The sequence below is a fragment of the Lycorma delicatula genome, chromosome 8 (genome assembly GCF_047948215.1).
Source record: "Lycorma delicatula isolate Av1 chromosome 8, ASM4794821v1, whole genome shotgun sequence".
Taxonomy (NCBI): domain Eukaryota; kingdom Metazoa; phylum Arthropoda; class Insecta; order Hemiptera; family Fulgoridae; genus Lycorma; species Lycorma delicatula.
The window spans coordinates 110,556,252-110,569,474 of NC_134462.1; the positions used below are offsets into that span (position 1 = coordinate 110,556,252).

General features: G+C 32.2%; 1 protein-coding gene across 2 annotated transcripts in view; it reads left to right on the forward strand.

Annotated features, from left to right (window-relative positions):
• APP-BP1 (Nedd8-activating enzyme E1 regulatory subunit APP-BP1) overlaps window positions 1-12,062 on the forward strand; it is a 56,963-nt gene extending 44,901 nt beyond the window's left edge. The window contains exon 11 of one of the 2 annotated variants that reach the window (XM_075373202.1): window positions 11,927-12,062. The gene's annotated coding sequence lies outside the window, so the exon portion shown is untranslated. Of the gene's footprint in view, window positions 1-51; window positions 200-11,926 lie in introns of those variants that run through there. The other variant, XM_075373203.1, reaches the window with a different exon arrangement.
• The last annotated feature ends 1,161 nt before the right edge of the window (window positions 12,063-13,223 follow it).

The following is a 13,223-nucleotide window of genomic DNA, read 5'->3' on the forward strand; positions in this document are numbered from 1 at the left end:
ATATTACAAATACAACAAACTTCTTTCTTGTAAAATAAATTTTATTTTCAGGCTAATTTAATAATTAGAAGTGTGAAACCTTGTGAAGATGTTGGGACTGAAGAAATTAAATTTGATTTGCACATTAGAAAACTAAGCAGAAGTGATGTGGTGTTGTATGGAACCATATCTAACAAAATACCATTAGATAAAAATGTAGCCGTATGTATAACCTAGAGACTTAGGTAGTAAATAAGACTTAACAAGTAGTTTTAGTATATGCAGTGAAATATTAGTCTGATTCCTATAATGTTATGAAACCCCACGTTGAGACTAAGCCTTTCATCATTATTATTAAGTGTACCTTTTACACCTATATATATTCCCATCTGAAATATATCATTCTTGGACCTCACTCAAAATTCAGAAAAAATGTTTAAGTTAAAAGAATGGAGGTATCTGATCATTGTTTGCTTTCTAAATAACAATATTCACCTTTATCTTACTCTTTTTGTATAACTCAAACTAACTCAACACATACTTTGGCTTACGAGAAAGGGCCAGTCTTATATTGAAATTTTTAATAAATTTCTGAACCACATAAAAAATCTTCCCACCAATTTATTTAAAGTACTATTAAAGATTCTCTTTTACTGAAACAATATTCATCATTAGTGTGGACTTTTAGCACATCTTGTATCTTTTATATAATAATAATCTGTTTTTATATCTATAATTTAAACTTAAATTGATGTAAATTAATGATATAATGCATTTTTGATTTGATCTTATATTCTGATCAGGATAAAGATTTATATATTTTTATTTACTTTTGGAAACTAGATAACAGAACTGTTTTTGTGGAACTCAACAGAATACTTTACCTTCTGAGAAAGGGTCTTATTAGCCTTACCCTGCCGTTTTTAATAAATTGTTTACCCACCTGAAAGATCCTCACACCAATTTATATATAATAGAATTGTAAGATTTTATTTTACAGATTTTTTTTTACCATATTTTTTTGTCATTGAATTAACTATAACTAAATCATATATTTTTAATTATTAGTATTGCAACATTAATGACTTATTTTTTATTATTAAATATTTTATCATTCTGCTGGTTAAAGTTTTATCATGGTTTCCCTTAATCCATCCAAGCATGAGTTTTTGAACATCTTCATAGAATACCCTTAGAAATATAATTCCTTGATAATTACTGCAGACTAGTTTATCATTTTTCTAATGACTATCCCTATTACTTCCTTTCCAGTGTCCACAGTGATGTATAGCAGCAATTTGTTTCACTTTCCTTCCAAGCATCCTCTGTTGCAGCAAATCTTATCAGATCTCTTTTATATTCCAATTTTTTTTTACTTGGTCATGATTTTTCGACCTCTACATTTATTTCTACATCCATTTTCCTATGCCTCTCTGTACCCAGTTATTTTTTTCCTTTATCTTATGTTTGGATTATAATGGTTAGTCAACATCAGTACCTCAGCAACTTCTCACATCAGAATTATCCACCAACACCTCACCAATTTGATTCTCAGTTATTTATTCCATCTGGTGATCACCAAATGACTATGAATTGCCTTTCTCTGTTACAGAGAACTTTTGATAATCATATTTCTACTCGTGGCAAAAATCTGTCAAGTCAGTATTCTTAGTCATTAGACACATCATATAGGCTTTCTATCCCAGTTGTGTACTTCTCTACATATTTGTAGTTCGAAGGACTACATTTATTTTATGTAAAAATATATTTTTACATAACCAAAAAAAAACCCATAATCTACAAATCTTACTCTTCATTCTGTACTTTATCCTCTTTTAGAGCATTTTTTGATCACATCTTCAACACAAATGTTTAAACAAAGTTATTGACCTATCACCAATCTAGTTTAAAATGCAAGGGAACATTGGTTGCATGGTCATGTCTACAGTACCCTTGCCTTACACCTCTTCCTAGGTCAAAACTCTCAGTTTGAGCATCATCAGCCATCTTCTAATTCAGGTATTGTTCTACCTTCTATTTTTCCAGTCTACTCTGTCTTTGGCTTTAATACTTCCATTAGTTTGTCTTTGTTGTTTTCTATGTTTATCACGCATACAATTATTCATTTATCCTTTGTGTATTTATATACAACTCTCATCAATCTTCTGGTTAGCCCAATCTCATCCCTTGCACTTTTCGCTTCCCAAATCCATACTTTTCATACATAATTATTTTCTACCTATTTTAATAAACTAATTTTCCTGTGATCTTGAGATACTTTACTGCTCTATGATTTTTGAAGATTGGATTAATGATCGTTTTAATAAAGTCTTTTGGCTGTTTATCTATATTAACTTATTTCAATATTGAAATATTTCTTCAAAAAACTGAGTTAGAAATACTAAATGAAAACATCCATTTTGACTAATTGCATACTGAATTCAACTTTACACCCCATGTGGTAACTAATTTATTCTTACTGTTCTCACCTATTTGGTTGTTTTGAAACTTTTTTAAAACATAAATGGAAATGTCTATATATTGCATCAGGTATTTGTTTGTTCAAGCTGTTAGTTAATTAGTTCTAAGTTTATTATTGTACTGCAATTGTTTTATTTTTGAATTGTGTTACACCAAATTACTACTGTTATTAATGGTAATATTTTACTTTGTTGTGTAAAAATGAAAAAATATTATCTGCATAACATACTATATAATTTTTAAAGTATTACTCATCTATCTCATGGCTGTAGCCCTTACCCCTGAGAAATAATAGAAGTTCTGCATTACATAACTTACAGTCTGTTGAGTTTAAATGACAGTTTTTTGCTGTACTTCTTTATCTTCATCAATTTATTAAGAACAGTTTAAATTCGCTTTGTGCAGTGAAAAGATTCATACTATGAATTAGGTCAAAAATATATTTTGGTCAAAAAACTAGTAATTTCTGCACTTTGAATGCATTTCCTGTAATGGTGTCTGAATGAAGAGTTTATAGATCACTTGGATACTTCAACTCATTTTGTAGTTTTTGATTGAGGAAGGTTTTTCTTGAATTAAATATTTCATCTTGTAGTTGTTGATTGAGAAAGGTTTTTCTTGAATTAAATATTTTTTAAGATGAATCTTTAATATTTAAAAGATAATTAATTGTTTGTTTCATATACTTAATCTAAAATATTAATTTCCAATCAAAACTGTCAGCATCACTATAAGGAGCATAAAAGAAAAGCTTATGAATTATGTAAAACACTGATCAAATTAAAAAAAAAATCAACCAATAATTTTTACTTAGGACGCAGCAATCTAATAATTCTCACTACCTGTAAGGAGATGATTGATTCTACTGATTTTTTTTTTAAATTAGTAATAGGGAGATTTTGTGGGATTGGACTTTAAAAAAATTTAATGATTCTGAGTTTATGAAAAAGTAATACCATTTTATTGTTATAATTCTTAATAGATCTTACAGAATTATTTTTCTTCAAGTGATTGGTTGTCACTCACACACATACACACAAAAGCAATATTTTCTCTTAGGACTTTTAAGTCCTAAGATAAAAAGTGTTGTCCTCTTGTACTTAACAATAAAACTTTCTAGATCCAAAGGTAACATGTTTTCATTGTTAATTCTATGTTATACTTGATAGAAGATGATGATTCTCTACCATGGATCAAAATATTGCTTCCTATGGTTGCATGAGCTCTACCTTATACTGATTATTAATATTTTTAGTGACTGGGTGACATAAGGTGTCAGTGATAATGACCAGTATTGGGATTGGTTGGTGGAATTGTGTTTTGGGTTTTGCAATTACATGCAAGTGATTCAATATTTTGTCTTCTGGTGGTTAAATTTTTAATTTCTTATGTTTCAAATATTGTGAGTAATTGTTCTCATCAATTCAGTGCAGTGACTAGTCTAAAAATGATTCTTAACAATTGCTGAAATGTATCATTTTTTTAAACTGATAAAGGAGTGATTTATGTTGTAATTACATTAAAAATAATAATATATCAGAATGAAAAATATAAATCATTTATTTAAAGATAACTTTAAATATAACGAGGCTTGGCTGATAAATTGTGCCCATATATGCATAGCATGGGAATGAAAAGAGATATTGGAATGAAATAAAAAATGAATAAAAGTACAATACCATAGCTACAAAATGCAGTTTTTATTTTTCAATATACATGTGACAAGTTTTGCATTCCATCACTGAAAAATCCTGACTGTCTTTCTCGGATCCAAGTGGCCACAGCTTCCTTCACCTCATCGTCAGTGATGTAATGATTACCTTTGAGATGAGAGAAGAAGTGGAAGTCACATGGAGCTGAATCTGGTAATTATGGCAGATGTGGAATAGGCTTGAACTTCAGCTTGCAGAGAGCCATTGGAGAGTTTGCACGGTACCCATCATGCCCAGATTTTACAGTAACCCATTCGCTCAATAATATGGCCTACTTGTTCTTTAGATGTACCCAACTGAGCAGCGATGTGTTGCTCGGTGTTTCACTGATCACTTTGAAGTAAGTCGTCCACCTCCATTCGATGTTTCTCGTCAGTCACAGAAACTGGTCGTTCGCTGCGAGGTGTGTCCTCAACTTTACCAGCTTACCATGTTTACCTTTACTAGCTTCACATTCCTGAAATTTCAACACCCACCTATTCATAGTACTCTGTCATCAGTTTCACTACTGTAAATTGTTTTTAAACAATGAAAAATATTCATAGGGTTCACATTTTCTATTGTTAAAAATTATATCACAGCGCACTGTTGACATATTGACCATACTAGACTCCATTTTAATTGCTACTGAAAATAAACAGGTAAATGGATTTCATCGCAGGTTTGTAGAGGAGGATTTTAGCTATCATATGCTGCCATGCCCAACTCGATAGTACCCTTTGTCTCCATGTAGCATGCCAGTGTGTAAAATTTATCAGCCGAGCCTCGTATTACAATAACATTTAATTTCTCAAATCTTCACTTCACTTTCATTACTACTCTGAGCATGATTCAATATTAAACACACCACTACTCTACCTCTTGTCCCAATTTCCCTGTCAACACGTAGCTTTAGATGATGAATAGCTTAAGATTATAGTAGTAAAATTTTTCTATTTAAACAATTTTTTTTAGGATATGGTATAATTTCTGAATCACTTTCTTGCAATGCTTTTAAAATTATTGATAATAGTTTTAACCAGCACGTTCTAAACAAAAAAATATTCCTACATATCGTTAAACTATTTTTTCTTTTGTTATTAGTATTAATGCAAGCATCATGAGAAGCATTGTTTGCTACATAAAAAAATGTGATATTTTCATTTTAAGACCTATCATAAGCAAAAAACCCAGTTCAATGCTCAAGGTTCTATACAATTTAATAAAATATTAATGCTATATGTAAAAATCTTAAAATGAAGAGTAGGTCACCCATTTTGTTTCTGTAATTTAGCCTAGTCCAACCTAAGTTTCATATTTCACCAAAACAGTTTATGAAAATAGTTGCTTTTTTCTTTTATCTTGTTTTATCTATTTATTATAATAAAAATAAATATTTACAATATTGATTTATTTAATAAACAGCTAAAAAATGTAATGCATAATATTTACAGAACAAAATTTTCTAAAATCCAATCATGATAAATAAAGACTTCCTCACTCCTTTATAATCAGATTTGGACTGTCTGCAGCATTCTTGTTTCTTATAATGTAATTCTAATCTTCATCATAACAGTCGGAAAACTAGATATTTTTTCTCTTATTTCCAACAGATTACTCATAATTTATCCAACCAGGCTAGTGGTTTCAAATAAAAAATATAACATATTTTTGATAAGTAATATGCTGGAGTTGGTAGAAAACCAACCCTAAAATAAATTTTATTCTAATCAGTATCCACTTTGTTATGATGAAGACAGTCAGTGCTGTCAGAGAACTGAAAATAGATGTGTAGTAGTAACCATAAGTCATACTGGAAAACATTAAAAGTAATGCAAAGTTATGCACATCAGTGTGACCATGCCCAGTTTCAAGTTGTACCAACATATTAAATGAGGATTTGAGAATATTAAAAATACTCAGGAAGTTCAAAATGGGATTCAAGGTATACATTAAGTAAAATTAATCACTTTATTTTTTGAGAAAGTTGCACTGGTGGCAGGGTCCTCATGTCCTGGTGACAGTGTCCTAAGTCTTTTCATCCTGGACACTCATGAAGCTGAGGACTGAGTCCTCTCATCCTTGAGACGCTCATGGTTGTTTGTATCCGTAAAAAAATTTTAAAATTACCAACAAATTTTTCTCTTACAATTAAAGTTAATTAAAAAAAAAAATATTAAAATATATATAAAAAGATACATAGTCACAAATTGTTTAACATTAACAGCCAATGCATTCAAGCTAATAATTTTATTAATTCTTTTAGGTTATTTAAGACAGTTTTTTTCATATTAAATATAAATAACCATTTTTAATTAGTTACTTGAAAAAAAAAATAAACAAGTGGTTTTGGAAGAATTAATGATATTAAAGTATGTTTTTAATATGTGAATGTTACAAAAGAAAAAAAATATGAATTTTAAAGTTGTTTAAAGGCTTCCAGTTTTTTAATTCACTCTGTATATATTTTAAACACACGTACTTGTATATCTCTTGATATAACATTAATGAATATACCATTAACTTATTTTTTTTTTTTTTTATAGCAGATTAAACTCTATTATATTAATTTACCATGAAAATGTTGAGATAAGTATTTAATTCTATGAACTGTATTGATGTAGATCGGATTTATTTTCCTGAAAGTAGAAAAGAATTTAATGAAGTTCAAGAAGTAATTAACTCATTTTAAAATCCCTTACAGGGAAAGTGTGCTTTCCTAATAACATACAAAACATAGGGTTGGCTGATCACTGTAGAGGTTACCTTCTGACTTCTAAACCAGCCAGTTTTAGGTAGATTTCATAAGCTACCTATTGTAATGGGTACCATGATTCAACTTCAGAAAAATTTTGACATATCTTCGAGTTTCACATCCCCCAGACCCCAAAACCACTGTCAGTTTAAACGTTTATATATATATATATATATATATATATATAAATTTCACTTTCTTGAGCACACAATAAATACCATAATTTTGTGCCAGTCACCTTCAAATTGATACATAAATTATAACAACCCAAATTGTTGATCTCGTTAATGGGCAAAATTGTACCTTGGGGATGGAAATGAGGGTTTTTTTTTAAAAACAGAATATCGCTATAACTTTCTTATTAAGTAAAATATCAGCTTTATTTAGAATTCGTATTATTCTTTGGATAAGGGCCTAAAACCTTTTTGATATCACCAACCATTGGCCTAGGGGGTAAAAAAATATAGAGTTTCAAAGACAAATAAATCATCTCCCTTAATAGGCACAGTATCAAATCGGTTTAAAGTGGTCGTTAGTCTTTTAAACATTACCTAAAACGTTTGTCTGAAACAATTTCTGATATGACCAACCCATGGCAAGGGATGACCAAAATGTTGCTGGAATTGTAAGAAGATGGGGCTTGTGAAACTTTTTTCACGTGCAACTATTGTCATATTAAGTAAATTTCAAGTTTTTCTTAACTTTAAGGTGGAAATCTTTTTATCCCCTACTTAGCACCGGTGACATCTACCTCCACCTCCTGGTGTGCCGAAAGGAATTTTTTGGTTTAATTCGTGGCAAGAGTCTGATGTTTTTTCACCTACCTTTTTTTTATGTTTTGACATCACATTGTTTTATGTAATGTTTTTCATAACATGACTCATTTTCTTTCTCCATTTTCAGTCTAGTGCTTTCCATGACCCACTACTTTTTCTATTTCTTGAAACTCATGATTAACTTCCTAAAGAGATCTCCGGCAAAAGGCATCTCGCATCTTTCAGCCTTGTTCTCTTGCCTCAGTCAGGATGCCACTGATGCAAATACCACATTTAATATTCCCTACGGTGAACTACTAGGAAATGAACTCTTTAAAACAAAGCACATTATTTAAGTCTTTAACAAGACTGAGTGACACGAAGGAACTGAAATTAAAAGCGCAACTACCTACCCAATAGGTTAGAAGTTGAGTTCAACACAACACAAAATAAGAAATTAAAATAAACTTAAAAATAAGACTAAATAAAGAAAATACAACAAAAACATCAAACCTTATAACAAGAACCACAAAATGAAGACAGAGGAAAGACCAGGCGGAACCCTAAATTCCCTCAGCAATCTGTTTTCCTGCCATGTGCTCGATGAAATTTTCAACAATTACCCATTCAGCCCGGTTTTACCAATCCTCATGGAGATCTAATGTTGACCTGATAATGTCGAGCCGACAAATAGTCTCTGTGTGCAAAAGTTTGTATTTTGCGCATTTGTAAATTACATGATATGAGTCATCTAGTTGTCCACAATCTGGACACGCACCTGAATCTACCAGGCCAAATCGCTGGAGTCTGTCTTGGAAGGTGCCATGACCAGAAAGAAATTTTGTCACATTCTTGTTAGGGTGAACCCAAGGGGCGCCTGTTAAACCAACAATGTCTGGGAAGAGATCATGCGTATAATGCCCACCCTCTGTCTCATCCCATCTGATCTGCCATGCCGTTCTATTGCAATTTTTTTCTGAAGTCAATTCACCTGACTTCTTAGCAACATAACACTGCTGCTTTTCTGACGCAGTTAAATCTCGGTTTCACGCCAGCAATCACCAAGATTGCCTTCTGTGAAATAGTACGGTAACCTCTCGTTACCATTAATAATATAAGGTGTTGGGCTCTTAGTAATATATCTCAATAGCTTTTAAATTTTAGCCTCTCTGCCCAAACGGGCGCTGCATATAGCATAATTTCCTCACACATGCTCTTATACAAGGTACTCATAGTCTTAAAATTAAGACCCCAATCAGGATTGACCAGTCATCGGAATACAGTCATCGGAAGGCACAATAAGCCTTCTCTGCAATGTAATTAAGGAGCTTCTTGAACTACAATTTCTCGTCATGAAACACGCCGAGAACTTGTGAACTTAAACATATTTAATATGAAGGCCTGACATCAAAATATGAACCTGATGCCTCACTGCTAATCTGTCTTTAAGAAGCACCATCATGGTCTTCTCTGGGCTGAATATCATCTTATGTTGATGACCCTACAACTCAAGTATCCTGCATGCCTAGGTGGCTTGGAACTCAACCTCCATCTGTGAGCTTCATTTGAACAGCAGGATCCTAACGTCAGCATAAGCCACAATGAGACACCCACCTGGCAATCTCAGTTGCAGAAGGGAATCGAACTCCACCACCCACAAAAATAGACCTAACACACAGCCGTTAGATAGCGTCTTGCCTACCTCATATCCACCTTCGTGGAGGAGTATATCCCGATGCCTGAAGTAACTTTGCATTACTCGCAATTCACTATTAGTGCATTGTCTCTTTTGCAATTGATAAATGACAAAAGGCCATCACAGGTTATTAAATGCACTGGAGATGTCCAGGAAAATTCCCAGGACATATTCCTCCTTGCTACCTCTTAACCATACTCATCATGCGGAATATGGCGTCCTTGATACCCTTTCTGGGATGAAACCCATACTGATTTTCCATCAATAAGCATTGTGAGATCAGCCTCTCATATATACGCAGGTACAAAACATTTTCAAAGACCTTACAAATAACTGGCAGCATTGTCAAGGGTCTATACGATGAAGTAACAGTAAGATCCTTGTCACTTCCTTAAAACAACAATACCCTCCTTCCAACATACCAGGAAGTTATCTTCCAAACAGTAATTTGTTAAACATGTATGTGATTATTTTCATACTAACCCCAACCAAGACAAGGAGCTCTGTTTTTTTCCATCGAATATTGAGGTCTACGATCTCTGTATACAGTCACAAAAAATGCTTGCTGTTCTGGATCTCTTTTACGTTGTGAAGCTCCCCGTAAACAACTGACAACCTATTTCAAAGCTGATAATTCCCTTTACCACCATGGAGCAAGCCTCTCTCGACCAGAACTGCAGGGAATTGGATTTTCAGAAGCGTCAATAAAGGCCACCGACACACTCACTGCCAGGTACTCCAAATCCAGAACCTCCAGACTCCAATCCAAAAGTCGAAGCCTGGCCGAAAGAAAATCAAGAAATTTCTCCAGTCTGCATGCCTGTGCAGAAAACAACCCTGTTGAACTGGAGCGTTACCTTGTGCTCACCCAAACCAACAGCAATCTCATAAAGAATCAATCGATGATTGCTTGAGCAATCTTCAACTACCTTCCAGTTACAAACATTGGGAGGGATATACCTACCAATGGTAACGTCAATGTTTGTTCGTCCAAACAACCATTGCCCATCTACATTACCTGCGTAGGTGGGCTACTCCCCAGGTACATTAAATAGTCGAAGACCATGCTGGGCTAAGAAGCCCGCTACTAATTCACTGCCATCGGTGAAACTGCTATGCCACAAAAGTGACTTAGCATTCACTTCCACACCAGTAAGGATTAGACTAGGACAAGAAAATCGAAGGATATTATCGTACTACACCTCAAGATGACAATCAGCAGGATCTCTATATTGAAAATGTGAACTTGCAGAATACAGATGCAAGTTCAGAACACCTACATGGACAACAGGTTGATTATTTGAGAGGTGTCAAATGAAGATACAATCAACCCCTCTTCTGCACAAAACAGCGGACATACTATTTGAACCAAAATAGAACCTCTTCCCATGAGAAAAACTGGCAGTTCACCAGATACAATGTATGGATGCTGTAGCAGAACAACATCTAACCCTCGATGTAGCGCTATCTCGCCAAGCTCAAGTTGAACAACGTAGGCATCCTGTGCGTTTAACTGACCGAATCTAACAAATAAATATTGAGTGGTAATACATAGATTTCAACAGCTCTCAGATAGTGTCCACATTCTTTACTATTAACAGAGTGCTTGTGGTATTTTCAACAGCGCTTGCATTTAATGTAAGTCGGATCCTCTGACCCCTTAGGATATTCATCAGGCTTGTGCTCCTTCTTGTCTCCATAATGAGCACATACCGCAGGATGATTACAGAACTTGGCAGCATGGATTACCTGCATTGTGTTCAGAAAAATTCAAAACAACTTTGCAAAAAAATTCTCTTTACACTGTTCTGAGATTCCAAATTTGTGTACATGAATGACGACTAGCTACAATCTGGGACAGCTGTAAATTCTTTACAGTACATAGAGAATTTGAAATATCTTAGGAACTTTTCTGTCATGTTTAAAAATTCACACAACTGATAATTCTGCAACATGATAATGTTTTGCACACACTTCACCTGAAATCACTAAGGCTGTTGTGAAGCTGAAATTTGAACCTTTTTACACCCTCAATATTCACCAGATTTGGTGCCTCTTTACTTCCTTTCACTTCTTTTAATTGAGAGATTTTAAGGGTATTCATTTCACAGATGATGAAGTGAAGGAGGCAGTGAAGTCTTGGATCAATTAAAGACTGCTAATATTTATTGAAAGAATGAGAAATGTGGTTCACCATTGGAAAAAATGTGTAGTTGTAAGTAGTAAATATGTGGAAAAATAAATGTAAGCTTTTATAGAAAATAAAATGCATTTTTATGCCATATTTATTTCATTTCAATATGTCGTTTGATTTGCAAATTATGAAGGACTTCACATTACATTTCAGTCAGAATGTACTTTGCCCTTATTCATTGTCGGAAAAAAACTTTACTTGTTTTATGATTTTGACAAACAACTTGTTTTTTTCCTATCGACTATATTCATCAGAATCATTTATTACAACTTAATTTGTTAGTTTACTTTAGACTGGTTTTATAATAATAATAATGATACACAATGAAATATAAAACTTCTGTTTAAGGATTCATTGTCTATTTTATTATTACAGATACATGTATTTGTAGATGTATGGGGCAATGGTGGTTGGAGAAAGAATTATTTTATAATTAGGAGAGACAATGCTTGTGGCTCACTCAATCGACTTCTTAGTAGATGTTCAACGAGTAAAGCCAATATTGACTGTCAACCAGACTTACTTTCTTGTCCATTGCCTGTGGTCAGTAAAATTTCTTATTAAGACATAATTAAAAATTAATTAGTTACTACTAAAAGTATATAATTAAAAACTTTACTAATTTTATCTGAAATGTTACAGGTGTGTTAATATGAAAATAGGTATAATAAATAGATTTATGTAATTTTGTGTCAACTATAATCAAACTAATTCACATATTTGTAATTTAGTGATAAATTTATGATTGTAATTACCTATAAAATTAATAAATATGTTTATTAAATTAAATCTTAGCAGAAGATAAGTTTAATAAGTACTTCAATGTAGTCATCAGCTGAGGTTTATGTATTAGGTGATGTAACATGTTTAAGAAAGCTCCAAATTTGTATAGTTTGGCATGATTATTAAAATTTGTATACTTATATAACATATTTAATCACTCCAAACTTTCTGTATACTTTTTAAAGTGTGTTTGTTATTTTGAATATGTTGGAATCAGGAAGTTATCTGATCAGTAGCATCCATATTCAGCAGTATAATGTAAGTAGAGGTGTAATTTATCGATGGATGTGAGGAGTCCATGACAACACCTTGTTTCCTTTTTGCAGGATTGTGATGTCAACATGGGTTGCCATGAAAATATTTTGTGTTCTGTTTGTGTACAGTATGTGTGTTTTCAATGTGTTTTAAGACTATAACACCCAATAGAATAAAAATTTAAACAATTTTTTTTTGTTTTCATATTTCTATCAGCAATATATCATTAAACAAAATCTTCTATTATTTCATTTACAATAAGATGACAACATGTATTGATTTCGTAAAAAATTATTTGACAGTTATTATTTGACTAGCATGAATCTATTTTTTCTGTTTTTAAATTATTTTTTAAAATTAGAAATTTTTAAAAATCTGAAATAATATTTTTGAATGGTCACCTGTCTGAATAATTGAAAAGGTTTTTTCATATTTTTTATATACTGATTAAAGGTCATCTACAAAATATTATACGTATGTATATTTATCTGCAGCTTATATACTATCTGAAAAAATGGTTTCTTATTGAAATTAGCCAATTTTATTCTATATTATAAAATAATTAAACCAATTAATAACATGTCGTCAATTACATAATTATAGTGTTCCATAGAAACAGTGAAATCACATGTAA